We start from the raw sequence: 13,316 nt of genomic DNA, 5'->3' as shown, positions 1-13,316 counted from the left end.
AGTATTTTCTAAAGACAGAGTAAAACTTGAAGGCTTCTCTCTAATACATGTAACAGATTGTCAGCATCAAAAAGTGCAGAGTTTTATCAATAACTCCTTTTCTGAATGAATATTTATCAGCTTTCTGTGTACTCCAGAGTACCAGCTGTAATACACTCAAACTGTCTTTGCATGAAGACTACAGAAACTCTCTCATGAGGAAACAACATTCAGAGAGAAGCCAGGCAAGAGAAACCTGGGTACTCAAGACAACAGTAGCAACTGAACAACCAGAACTCTCTGGAATCCAGCCAACATACACACCTCATTGTCCACTGTTTTTAAGTAGGACACTGCTCACTGGGAGCCAGAACACCCAACCTGTAACTTGAAATTCATTTCATGCCTATTACCTGACCTTCTCAAATAAACAAGTGTCTCTAGCCTCCATTACGTACATTTAAAAGTTTAACGTATTTTGGTATATTGTGAAAAGGAAACCAGTTGTACAGAGTTCAAGGGGTGGCAGGTGTAATATTCTGTAAAGCTAGTGAAGTTACTCAACTTACCAAAGCAAACACAAACTCCCCAAAAATCATCATTAATCACATGGAGCCGTCACATGGCAGTTTCCCTCCAAGTACCCTCAGCATCTGACAATCTGCTGGGATCTCATGACTAATACTCTCATTCTTAAACTATGATATTCTCAAAAGCAGGACCTCTTTCCAAAGAATATTCTGCCTGAGCCTCAAAAACTGATTTATTCAAAACCAAAGAAATGAAGAAGATATGCATATCCCTCCTCAGAACGATAAGAAGGGACTAAGAAACTTGGAAGGCCACACACACCTAATATGACTAAGATTCAGAAAAAAGATCGTGACATGAGTGATAATGTCATTCCCCACCCAGGAGCCAAGCTGCTGTGCTAAGAGAGAGAACATACCCTCCCATGTCAGGTGGGCTCCACTCTGCCATTTACTAATGGTGGGTCCTTGACCCTGCCACTCCCCTTTCTAGCTTGCTTTTATGCGGGCTAATAGGCCTCAAGAAGATCAAATAAATAATATCAGGGATCTAAAAAAAGAAAAAAGATGATAGGGTCCTGAAAAGTACTCTAAATGTGTGATGGGGATTCCAACTTAGTAGCTGCTAGGTGCTCTAAATTTTTTTTTTTTAAGATGGAGTTTCACTCTTTTGTTGCCCAGACTGGAGTGCAGTGGTGTGATCGCGGCTTACTGCAACCTTGGCTCACTGTGACCTCCGCCTCCTGAGTTCAAGTGATTCTCCTGCCTTAGCCTCCTGAATAGCTGGGACTACAAATGTATGCCGCCACACCTGACTAATTTCTGTATTTTTAGTAGAGACAGGGTTTCACCATGTTGGCCAGGCTGGTCTTGATCTCAGGTGATCCACCTGCCTCGGCCTCTCAAAGCACTAAGATTATAGGCACGAGCCACTGCGCCTGGCCTAATTTTTTTTTCTAACAAAAAAAATGGAAGTTATGAATTTTGGATGGTATCTCCAACTAATTCAATGTTATTACAAACCATGCAGGCTGTCACTGTTTGGGCTAAACTTCAAGCCATGTTCAAGCCATGGGCGTCTAGTCTGTAATGGCTGCTTTCACAAAGCTCTTAGAGTGCCCACCAGACAGTATCACAAACACAACTCAAAATGCTACCAACTTTCAGCAAATCCAAGGTGGGTTGGCTGACTGATTGATCTTCTAAAGGCACAGGAATGGCAGAAATAAAAGCAAGAAGACGTTGAAAAGTTAAGCAACTGTGTCTTGTTAAGACACAGCATAACAAGAACATGTAATTCTTGAAGTATTTTTGCCTTTGAGGATATGCTTTAAAAAGCGGAAGGTGCATATTTCCTGGAGATGTTCTGCTGTGATGTCAAGCATTTACGTATACAAACAAAACCTGGTTTGACAGTTTCCTGAGTTGTGCTTTTATTATGCTTAACCAGCAACTAAAGAATATCTTACTTTCCTTATCAAGAAACAGAAAATTGTTAACAAGATACTGAGAGGTTATCATTTAGGGAGATTATATTAATAGAAAATAGATTTGTGTCTTTTTTTTTTTTCCTCTTAGTCAAGCACAATTTCTACTTTAAATATAGGAAGGAACAGCTATTCTTTAAAATTCAACCTACAAGCTTTCTCATATTACCGTTTTTCTAAATTTCAAAGATGCTGCAATTTCTTTTTAAACTGTTATTTCCAATTACATAAACAGCACACACATTCTCTATTATAAATGTAAAGAATTAAACTGACTCATAACACCATCATCCAGATGTGATCACTAATAACATTTTGGCGCATTTCATTCTTGTCAGCGATTCTAACACTTACTATGTAGCCTTGGGCAAGTTACTTTTCTATATGTCACTTTCCTCACACATAAGATAGAGATAACGATAGTATATGAGCATTAACAACACATACAAAGCACTATAAAATGTCTGACAACAATAAATTATTGGCATTTTATTTGTATACTTTTAAAAAAAAATTTGGGATCATGTTATATACACGACTTTGTATCTGGCCTTTTATACTTAGCATTTTATCAAAAAAAATTTTTTTTAAAGATGTAGTCTCATTCTGTCACCCAGGCTGGAGTGCAGTGGTGCAATCTTGGCTCACTACAACCTCTGCCTCCCAGGTTCAAACGATTCTCCTATCTGTCTCCCAAGTAGCTGGGACTACAGGCAGGTACCAATATGCTCAGCTAATTTTTGTATTTTTAGTAGAGACGGGGTAAGACCCAGATGTTTTGAATAGCTTATACCATAATTTATTCTTATTCTGTATTTAGTTTGTCTCCACCTTTTCTATTTTAAATAAAAAATGTTGCCACTGCTGTGCTACTGGTACCACCAAAAATGTTCTAAAACATACTAAATATCTATAAAATATATAGTTGGATTTGGACTCTGACTTCATTCAAAAGATTAAATGCCTTGAGAATTTTCTTTTGCTTCATAGGGGAGTCTTTTTTTTCTTCCAGTCAGGGTTTCACTTTGTTGCCCAGGCTGGATGGAGTACAGTGGCACAACCACGGCTCACTACAGCTTTGAACTCCTCAACCTCCCAAAACAGCTGTAACTACAGGCATGCACACCAATCCCATCTAATTTTTCATTTTTTTAGTAGACACAGGGGTCTCACTATGTTGCCCAGACTGATTTTTAACTCATGTCCTCAAGCAATTCGCCCACCTTCTTTGGCCTCACAAAATGTTAGGATTATAGTTGTAAGTCACTGCAACTGGCCCAAACGGGAGTCTTCTATCAGCTGAGAAGAAACTGAAAAAACAAAGGAGAGAATGGGGGGTAGGGGGCGGAGGTTGAGGTACTCTGAGCTTTTCTAGCCTTGAAACACAAATTATGCATAGGTGAACCGGAAAAAACCCTTTCAGCCTCTTTGGCCAACCCTAAACCATATCCCTTGAAATCCCAGGTCCTCTGAGCAGGGCACCTCCAGAAGGAGAAGAGTAGCAGATACAAGAGGCAGTGTGAAGACACAGGTCAGGGTCTTCTACCTCCGAGGGGTACTCAGTAAGACAAACACAGCTTCCAAAAGCCTCCATCTGTATAATGATTTTACCTTAAATGAACATGGAGAAAGATGAATGGCAGATTAGATTAGAAGCTCCTGTAGCTTATTACACTACCTATCAAAGTATGTTTTGTGTCCAGGTCAAAGGCCAACCATGCCTACATGCATCAAATGTATGAATCAAGTTCTGTTTATACTTCCATAATGAAAGACAATCATCTGTTAAGACAGATACTGAGGGCTGGGCACGGTGGCTCATGCCTGTAATCCCAGCTCTTTGGGAGGCTGAAGTAGGCAGATCACCTGAGGTCAGGAGTTTGAGACCAGCCTGGCCAACATGGTCAAACCCTGTCTCTGCTAAAAATGCAAAAATTAGCCAGGCATAGTGGCGGGCACCTGTAATCCCAGCTACTCAGGAGTCTGAGACAGAAGAACTGCTTGAACCCACGAGGCAGAGGTTACAATGAGCTGAGATCGCGCCACTGCACTCCAGCCTGAGGAACAAATGGCGAAACTCCATCTAAAAAAAAAAAAGATATAGAGACTACATCCTATGAAGAGATATAAAACCATTAGACCTTTTCACTGAACATTTACAAAATTAAAATGTGCTTCATGCTGGGGCACAATCCCCTTGTTACCATGACAAACGCATATGACATCACATTACAGTGGCAAAAGCACTCAGTTAAACCCCAGAATAAATAAGGCTGCAGTTGATTCTTTCCTTTTAACTTGCTGGGCTATAATAAACATGTCTATCTCTCTGAGAGTCACGTCAATATAAAATATTAATGTCTGCACTATTTAAATTAATGAATTATTAGGCATTTGAAGAAGGGTATGTACGTAAGAGTGCTTTAGCAATTATAAAGCAGTTCACAGATACAGGTAGCTATTATGGTTCCAAAAGTCATAGTCTGAACCTTTTAACAATGTCAATTTCCTTTCCAAAAAATGATTATAATTATATTACATAGAATTGATGTTATGGCTTCTCATGCTGTCATATTTTACTTTCACAGCAGATTCCTTTAGTAATGTTTCCTGGTGATTAACCCACTTTCTAAAAGAAAAATAAATATTAACACAAAGGCAAAATCTTTATTAAATGATCAACAGAAGTAGATTTTGAGGTCGGTTAATAATACTTAGGTTGCTTTTCCATTCAACCAAAAGAATTAGACTCATGGGGAGAAAAATGTGTTTTATCTCTAATTTCCAAGATTCAAATCTGAAGATCCTTACCAGACACATTCCATTTGATTACAAGAGAAATTTAAACATATTTCAAATCACACAAACACTTGGAAAATCGAAATCAGAACATGTACTTGAAAATACACAGGCAGACAGCAGTTTGCCCAAACTGGTAAGTAGAAAACAAACAGGGGCTAGAAAAAAAGAATGAAAAACAGACTAGCCTAGAAGAAGGTAACTGAAAACACTGACAGTAATTTTTGCATTCCTAAAACGGTTTGTATGATAAAAAAAAGAATGCTGTAACTATTTTATCACTGGCTTCTATTGCAATTTTGAGTTCATAAAGGAAATCATAGGCTTCTATGATATGAATCACGTTTCCAACAATTCATTCAATCACCTAACATTTACTGAGGACTCACTCTGCATGCCTGGCACTTGGCTGGGTACTGGATAGGGACCAGTAAATAAATTAGCTTCATTTATTCTTTTTGTTTTTTTGAGACAGGGTCTCGTTTTGTCACCCAGGCTGGAGTGCAGTGGTGCCAGCTTGGCTCACTGCAACTTCCAACTCCAGGTTCAAGTGATTCTCCTGCCTCAGCCTCCCGAGTGGCTGGGACTACAGGCATGCACCACCATGCCTGGATAATTTTGTATTTTTAGTAGAGATGGGGTTTCACCATGTTGGCTAGGAAGGTCTCGAACTCCTGACCTCAAGTGATCCACCCACTTCAGCCTCCCAAAGTGCTGGCATTACAGGTGTGAGCCATCATGACCAGCCCTGGCTTCATTTATTCTTGACGGAAGCTCATAATTGGGGAACTAATGAGCCATACCACCTTGGAAGGCTAGGCTTAGGAATTCTGATATTCTTCCTATTCTGGAACGCTCTCTACATTTCATGCTCTAGCACAGGTCACAAAAGAAAATTCTCAATCTATGAGAATTTTGAAGTTTACACATTGAAGTATATTGTAAAATAATTCCCACATCATAATAGTTCCCTCTGATACCACTGAACATAAACCACGAAGGAACCAGAATGGTTGCCCCTGCTTTAAAGCTGTCTTGTAACTCAACAACTGGATGAGTCACATAGAATTGCTTTTCTCACAGAGATCTTTAGTCATGAAAGCAATCACTGTTTTGTACTCCATTACTGTCCTGGAATATCATAATTCCATTATCTTAGTTAATTTAACTGTGAGAAAACATTTTAAATGGTCCATTTTCAAGGCACAATAAATCTAAGTACTGGCAACCAGCCTGCAGACTTGACAATTGCGGTTCATGCACCTAGAAAGTAACGATAAGCAAACAGGATGTAGGGGAAGGGTCAGCCCATAAAAGAGAAGAAAGTTTCCTTATTGGAAAATGGAAACTTAAGCAGGGAGGGGGACAGGGTATAACCTTATAAAGGGGCTAATGAAACTTAGGCGGCCTCCAGGAAGATTGTAATCCCACAGTAGTCAACCAATGAGGAACTTGGGGAGGGACCTGAGTGCTAGGAGTAAATTATCTGCTGTAACTGCCCCAGGTGTGCCTGCCTACCAGACATCCAATCTTGCAAGACTTTCATTAACACTCTCTCTTCTGCTGTTCTTCGTGTCTCTGAGTCCATTCCTTGGGTTTGGGCAGGTGAGTGTGTTTTTCACATTAACTAGCTTTTAAATAAAAACTGGTGATAAAATACTTAGAAAACTGTTACATTGGTAATTTGATTCCCTGGGACCTCAACTTCCACAGTTCCTTTGAACTGAAAAAGTGGGTCCCATACCCAGCAGCCCAGATAGCACAAATGTATCATATTATGTGTAATGAATTACTGCTAAAAAAGACTAGCTGTATAAAGTGAAAAACACAATGTTTTTTTTGAATCTACTCAAAGAAGCGGACTTTTACATCCCTTTTAATTGATGAGTAAAAGCTTTTTTTTTTTTTTTTTTTTTTTTTTTTTTTTTGAGGAGTCCCACTCTGTCACCCAGGCTGGAGTGCAGGGGGGAGATCTCAGCTCACTGCAACCTCCACCTCCCAGGTTCAAGTGATTTTCCTGCGTCAGCCTCCCAAGTAGCTGGAATTACAGAAGCCCGCCATCACTCCAGGCTAATTTTTGTATTGTTAGTAGAGATAGGGTTTTGTAGTGTTGGCCAGGCTAATCTTGAACTCCTGACCTCAAGTGATCCACCTGTCTCGGCCTCCCAAAGTACTGGGATTACGGGCGAGAGCCACCGCACCCGGCCAATCCTGCTCTTAAAAGAAACATGTTATATTAAGACAGGCCTTTGTGCAACAGCCATTCCACTAAGGAGAGAGGACAGAGCAAGGCAGCCTTGTGCATACGGGTACATAATCATGTTAATATTAGGCATGACTTAGTGTCCTTGGGCTTTGTTGATATCAGGAAGCTGCTATGCATAACTTGAAAACATTCTACATCAGTTTTCTTCAAGAATCGTTTGGGGAATTTGTTCAAATGCAGATTTTTAGACACTGTTCCCTTATATTCTTAATTCACAAAGTTTAGGATATGTCTTTGGAGTTAGTATTTTTAACAGCATTTCCTAAATTATTTCTATGACCCTGAGAACATACTTTAGGAAACACTGCTAACTGGTCCTGATGATAAAAATTATGATCCCTGAAAAAAAAACAGAAGTGTTTTATTATCAGGAAAATCAGAAAGGCTTGTTTTAATGTGGAGTCATTCATAACTTGGACTTTAGGTTGACTGAAACAATAATATTTCATTTGTATGTTCATAAAGAGGCAATATGAACTCTTTCTCTACAGAATTTTATTCCACAATGATATCAACAAGCCATTAATCACTTTAAAAGGCAAAGGAAATTAGTTAAATATATGAGCTATAGTTTTAAATACAGTGCTTGGGCCAGGCACAGTGGCTCACACCAGTAATCCCAGCACTTTGGGAGGCCATGGCAGGCCTATGACTTGAGCCCAGGAGTTCAAAGCTCAGCCTGGGCAACAAGGGGAAACCTCATCTGTACTAAAAATTTTAAAAATTGGCCAGGCATAGTGACAAATAGGAGGCCTCCCAGGCTTCTGACCCTTTCTTTTTCTCAGCTTCCTCCTGGCCTCAGTTCCCCCCTTGGCTTGATGAGGCCTGGGCAGCTCTCATCAAACATTCTTGTGCCCTGGCCCTCTGTCACCCCAACCCCACAGACATCTTCACTACTTCACTCTGGGAGTTTGTCACAAGTGTTCCATCTACAAAAACTTTACAACCACACGGTGGCCATCGCTAGACTTGGCCTCCAACTTCACATCTTGGCCCTTAACTTCTCAGGACTCAGCCACATACCTTTGTGATACTGCTTCTCCCTTATGAGACAGCAGAGCACAGAGATCAAGAGGGCTGACTCTCCTGTCAAAGAAACCTGGCACCATCCCAGCTAGCTCTGTCACTTTTGGGTAGTCACCTGATCCCTCTACACCTGTTTCCTGATCCATACGATGAGGATGACAGTGACTTTCTCATAGGATAACTGTGAGGGTTCAATGGGAAAGTAACGTGCCTAGTGAAATGCTTGGTACACAATAAGGGCTCAATAAATGCTTCTGCTGTTATTCTCTCCAATGATATTTTTTCCAAACTTTTTACTGCCTCTCTTAAAATTACCCTGTATAGGCCCAGCACAGTGGCTCACACCTGTATTCCTGGCACTCTGGTATGCTGAGGCAGAAGGATTGCTTGAGGCCAAGAAGTGAAGGCTGCAGTGAGCCACAATCCTCTTCTAGCCTGGGCTAGAGCAAGATGCTGTCTCAAAAAAAAAAAAAAAAAAAAAAAAAAAGAATTACCCTCTACACATATCATATCTCTAACCATCATTAATTTTGTCTCCCACTTGTCAAGATATTTGAGACTATCCAGCTTGAAATACCTAAATTCCCTGCCAACCTCCATGAAGTTCTCTCCATGTGCCCCCATTTTTATCTCCTACTAAAGTCGAATCCCCCAACCTGTGCTCTCATCCTGCCCACCTAGGCATGGCTCCATCAATTACCATCCATCTCTGAGATGTTCAGGCCCTTCCTCTCTACGTTTCCATCATTCCCTTAACCTAAAAATGTGTTTAAATCTCCCTCCCTGACAGCAACAAAAATCCCGTAACACACACTCCACTTTAGGTACCACTTTCTCATCTGGTCTTCTCAGCCAGGTTTCTACAGAGCACAGGCCATCCACTGTAAACCTCTCCACTGCCACCTGCACACTACACAGGCACAGACCTCGAAAGGCCTCCCAACTGCCAAGCCCAGTGCAGACCCTAGGTCCTCCCTCTGGACGTCTCTTCCCCCACCACACTGTTGGCTGCCTGCCCCTGCTGCTCTCTGGGCTTCTCTATCTCAGCCTCTAAACGATCTCTCTCTCCTAGGTGGGCTGCTCTTCCCTTGCCTGCGCTTGGACTCGCTGCTTCTCAGCCATCCTGCTGCCCTCAGAAATCTCATGCCACATGTACACTGACCACCAACAAATCGACCTGCTTAACCCTGATCTCTCCTGCAAACTGCACACCTGTAGACCTAACCACCAGCTGGACAGACCCACAGGCATCTCAAAATCTACATGGCCAAAATGTACCACATTCTTAGATCCCACCATCCCAAACCTGCACAAAGGGCACTTGTACCACTTCAGCCCCCAAGGCAGAAACTGGAATTACCTAGATCTCTCCCCCTCTGGCCTGCAATAAATGCATGCTTACTGAGCACAAATGAAGAGCGTGATGAAGCTGCCCGGAAAGACGGGCAATTGAGTTGAGTCTTTAACAGCAAGTAGAACTGAATGCACAAAATCGTGGGCAAAGGCCTTCCGGGGTGTATGCACGCTCACCCAGTAGTAAACTCAGGAAGAACAAGCAGTCAGCTCGAGGAAGAGGAATACGAGTGAAGGCTAAGAAGGTAGAGCGGCCGTGTCATCCAGACCTTGACACGAGGCCAAGTGCTGTGAACACACAACCTCCATCCTCTTTAAGTGACTGGCCTAGCTGTACACAATGAGGTAAGGGAAACAAAACAAAAAGGATAAATGACTGTCCTAGGCCAATCACAGAAATCCTGTTCCCCATGCCAGCAACGGGTAAGAAACAGGCACCCGCCCAATCCTGGCCAATAAGATGTGAGGGGAAACCAGCCAGGGGCATTTCTAAGAACATGTTCCTTGTTCCAAAAAGGGATGTTCTTTCTCTGGGCATCATCCTGTGCTGCTGTGGTGTCTAAAACTGATAACAGTCACCTGGCCCACAGCCCGTAAGCTCTCCTGACTCATGGGGCTAAGAAACACACAGAGAAACAGTCCTGGAGGCTCAATGGTCTCCACATGAAGCCTGCCCTAGCCCTGAGCTTGTCTTCTCTCTTATTATTTCTTAAGAAATAATCTCCTTATTGTTTAAAAATAAAAGGAAGGGGGCCAGGCTCGGTGGCTCACGCCTGTAATCCCAGCACTTTGGGAGTCCGAGGCAGACAGATCACAAGGTCAAGAGATGGAGACCATCCTGGCCAACATGGTGAAACCCCGTCTCTACTAAAATATACAAAAATTAGCTGAGCGTGGTGGTGCATGCCTGTAGTCCCAGCTACTTGGGAGACTGGGGCAGGAGAATCGCTTGAACCCGGGAGGTGGGGGTTGCAGTGAGCCGAGATTGCACCACTGCACTCCAGCCTGGCGCCTGGTGACAGAGTGAGAAAGAAAGAAAAGAGAAGAAAAGAAAAGAGGATACAGGAATCAGTCATGTTTAGAAAACACTGGAGAAAAATGCTAAACAGATTTCTTTACATTAGGATTTCTTATAATGTTAATTTAATAACACATATTACAAAGCTTTAATTTTTCCAAGGCTGGGTGTAGTGGATCATGCCTGTAACCCCAGCACTTTGGGAGGCCAAGGTAGGAGGATCCCTTGAGCCCAGGAGTTCAAGACCAGCCTGGACAACATAGTGAGACCCTCTCTCTACAAAAAAATTTTAAAAATAGCTGGGCATGGTGACACATGCGTATAATCCCACCTACTTGGGAGGCTTACGTGGGAGAACTGCTTGAGCCCAAGAGGTCAAGTCTACAGTGAGCTATAATTGTGCCACTGCACCCCAAACCTGGGCAACACAGGAAGACCCTGTCTCAAGCAAACAACAAAAAAAGAATTTAGTTTTTTCAGACATATGTGACTACCAAACTAGCCTCCTGTGCTTCCTCTTCATTTTTGCAGTGTAGCTAAAAGCATCTTCCAGACCTAAGTGTTAATGAATCATAGTTTAAGAAATACTGATTTTTACCAGAAGAGATTTTTAAAGTATTTAACTGGTTGTTTTAATGCAGTGATGACAGAGTAATAAGGGCACAGAAAAAGTGGAAGCAGAATCCAAAAGGCACCACTGCCATTCTACTAGATTCTCACTCTAAACGGCCAATGGGTTTCACACTATGTGCCAACTCCGTGAATTTTTAGTGGCTGCCTGGAATGCTGTACTGAGAGGGATTCTGCAGTCACATCCGGGTTCAGGAGAGGGAGAAAAAATGCCTTACTTGATTAGTAAAGATTCTCAGGAGCACTGAAGGGACAGTTGTGACATCATTCAAGTTCACTTTGAGACCTCTGAAGTGACATTAAGTCCTAAGCACATCCTAGAATCATCCCAAAGCTTCCCAAGTCATTTAGAATCTGAATCAAGCCAGATTAAATTTTAATAATTAAAAGGATAATAAAGCGGTTAAGTGTGTAGACTCCAGAGTTAAGAGAAGCAAGGGTTAATCTTAGTTCTTTCACTTGTTATATAGCCTGGGCACATCATTTAGACTCTCTAAACCTCAGTTTTCCCTTCTGCAAAACGAGAATAACAGTTCCTACCTCATATGACAGAGGCAAGAATTAAACTGGGTAACATAATGCAGTTAATACACCTGCAAACGCCAAGTGCAATAGATGTTAAGTTTAGCTCTACCAATTTCTAAGGCATTTACTTCACAACATTCACATTATATAACTTCTGTAATACACGTATTTGTCCACTGTATTCACAGCCATAGATTACAGTGAAATACATCAAACTGGGGCCACAGGAACTATTTTCCTGAACACATTAACAATGCCAACGCATGCTAGGCTAAGCAAATTACACATAGGATTACGAAGCCCTGTTCAAAGTGTCACTGGCCTTTGACAGGATACACAAATCTAACTACTAGGTGATTGTTTTCTGCAAAATATAGAACTCCTATGTGTTTTTTTCAGATCCCTCCATAGAGGAAGTCAAGAAACAATGACTAGTCCAATAGCAACAAGCCTGCCTGACACTCGAAATGAGTTCTTGAAATGCCATTTCCCACTTTAAAAAAACAAACACGGCTCCTTTTGGAGATATGGTTAATTCCAGGTATAAGCAGAAGACATTGGACATGAGCCTAAAACATTTTGTTACACCACATAGTAAGAAAATACTCAGACCACAAGGGTTACGTCCAAAGCAGTCAAGAGTCAACTAAAAAGGGCTCCCAATGGAGATGGGATAACACAGGCTTCAAAAAACACAACAATCACAACTTATTGAAACTCATCAAATATGTTCAAATCCATGAATTCATAATATATATTTTCTGAGACAGAGTTTTGCTCTTGTTGCCCAGGCTGGACTGCAGTAGCACAATCTCAGCTCTCTGCAACCGTGGCCTCCCAGGTTCAAGCAATTCTCCTGCCTCAGCCTCCCAAGTAGCTGGAATTACAGGCATCCACCACCATGCCTGGCTAATTTTTTTGTATTTTTAGTAGGGATGGGGTTTCACCATGTTGTCCAGGCTGGTCTCAAACTCCTGACCTTATGATCCACCCACCTGGGCCTCCCAAAGTGCTGGGATTACAGGTATGAGCCACTGCACCCAGCCGAATTCATAACAGTATTTTTTAAAAACACAGTGGGGGAAATGGTTACCTTCAGAGGATGATGAGGAACCAACTCACTGTGGAAACTAGTAAAGTGAAGAAGCAAGGTTTCATCCAGCTTTTCTACTGAACTGCTCCTTTGTGTAACCAAGGAGTAGATGAGGGAGAAGAGACAGCACTCTTCTAAAAGGTTTTACATCAATCATTGAAAAATGACAAGTATCACCATCTTGTCACTCCTAATCATTTAATGGATCTAGGTGTTGAGTGTCAACAGCTACTAACATCACAAAAAGAAAGATAACCAGGTACAACATGCCTTCTGATAAAAGAGCACACCACTACCCAAAGTCTTGCTAAAGGAATCAAACAGGAGTTTGAGTAGGCCTCAGGACCCACTGTCAATCTGCAGGACACAGAGGAACAAGCTGAACTGCATCACTGATGCACAATCAGCAAAATCCAGACTACAGTAACACTCTACAGGACAAATCCTCTAGGTTCTTCAGCAGATACAGTGCAAAGGAAAGGATAGAAGGGAAACTTTTGGCTGGGCGCGGTGGCTTAAGCCTGTAATCCCAGCACTTTGGGAGGCTGAGGCGGGTGGATCACGAGGTCAAGAGATGGAGACCATCCTGGTCACCATGGCGAAACCCCGT

The 13,316-nt window shown here is 41.9% G+C and overlaps 1 protein-coding gene across 5 annotated transcripts in view; it reads right to left on the bottom strand.

The window, feature by feature from the left end:
* Nucleotides 1-13,316, bottom strand: part of SNX25 (sorting nexin 25) — a 148,318-nt gene that overhangs the window by 124,405 nt on the left and 10,597 nt on the right. The window contains exon 1 of one of the 5 annotated variants that reach the window (XM_074396705.1): nucleotides 3,220-3,336. The exons of the other annotated variants lie outside the window; for them this stretch is intronic. The gene's annotated coding sequence lies outside the window, so the exon portion shown is untranslated. Of the gene's footprint in view, nucleotides 1-3,219; nucleotides 3,337-13,316 lie in introns of those variants that run through there. 5 annotated transcript variants of the gene reach the window in all.

Source organism: Saimiri boliviensis, chromosome 3 (genome assembly GCF_048565385.1).
Source record: "Saimiri boliviensis isolate mSaiBol1 chromosome 3, mSaiBol1.pri, whole genome shotgun sequence".
NCBI classification, from domain to species: domain Eukaryota; kingdom Metazoa; phylum Chordata; class Mammalia; order Primates; family Cebidae; genus Saimiri; species Saimiri boliviensis.
Note: the sequence above shows the minus strand (reverse complement) of the source record. Positions and strands in the feature narration are given on the sequence as shown.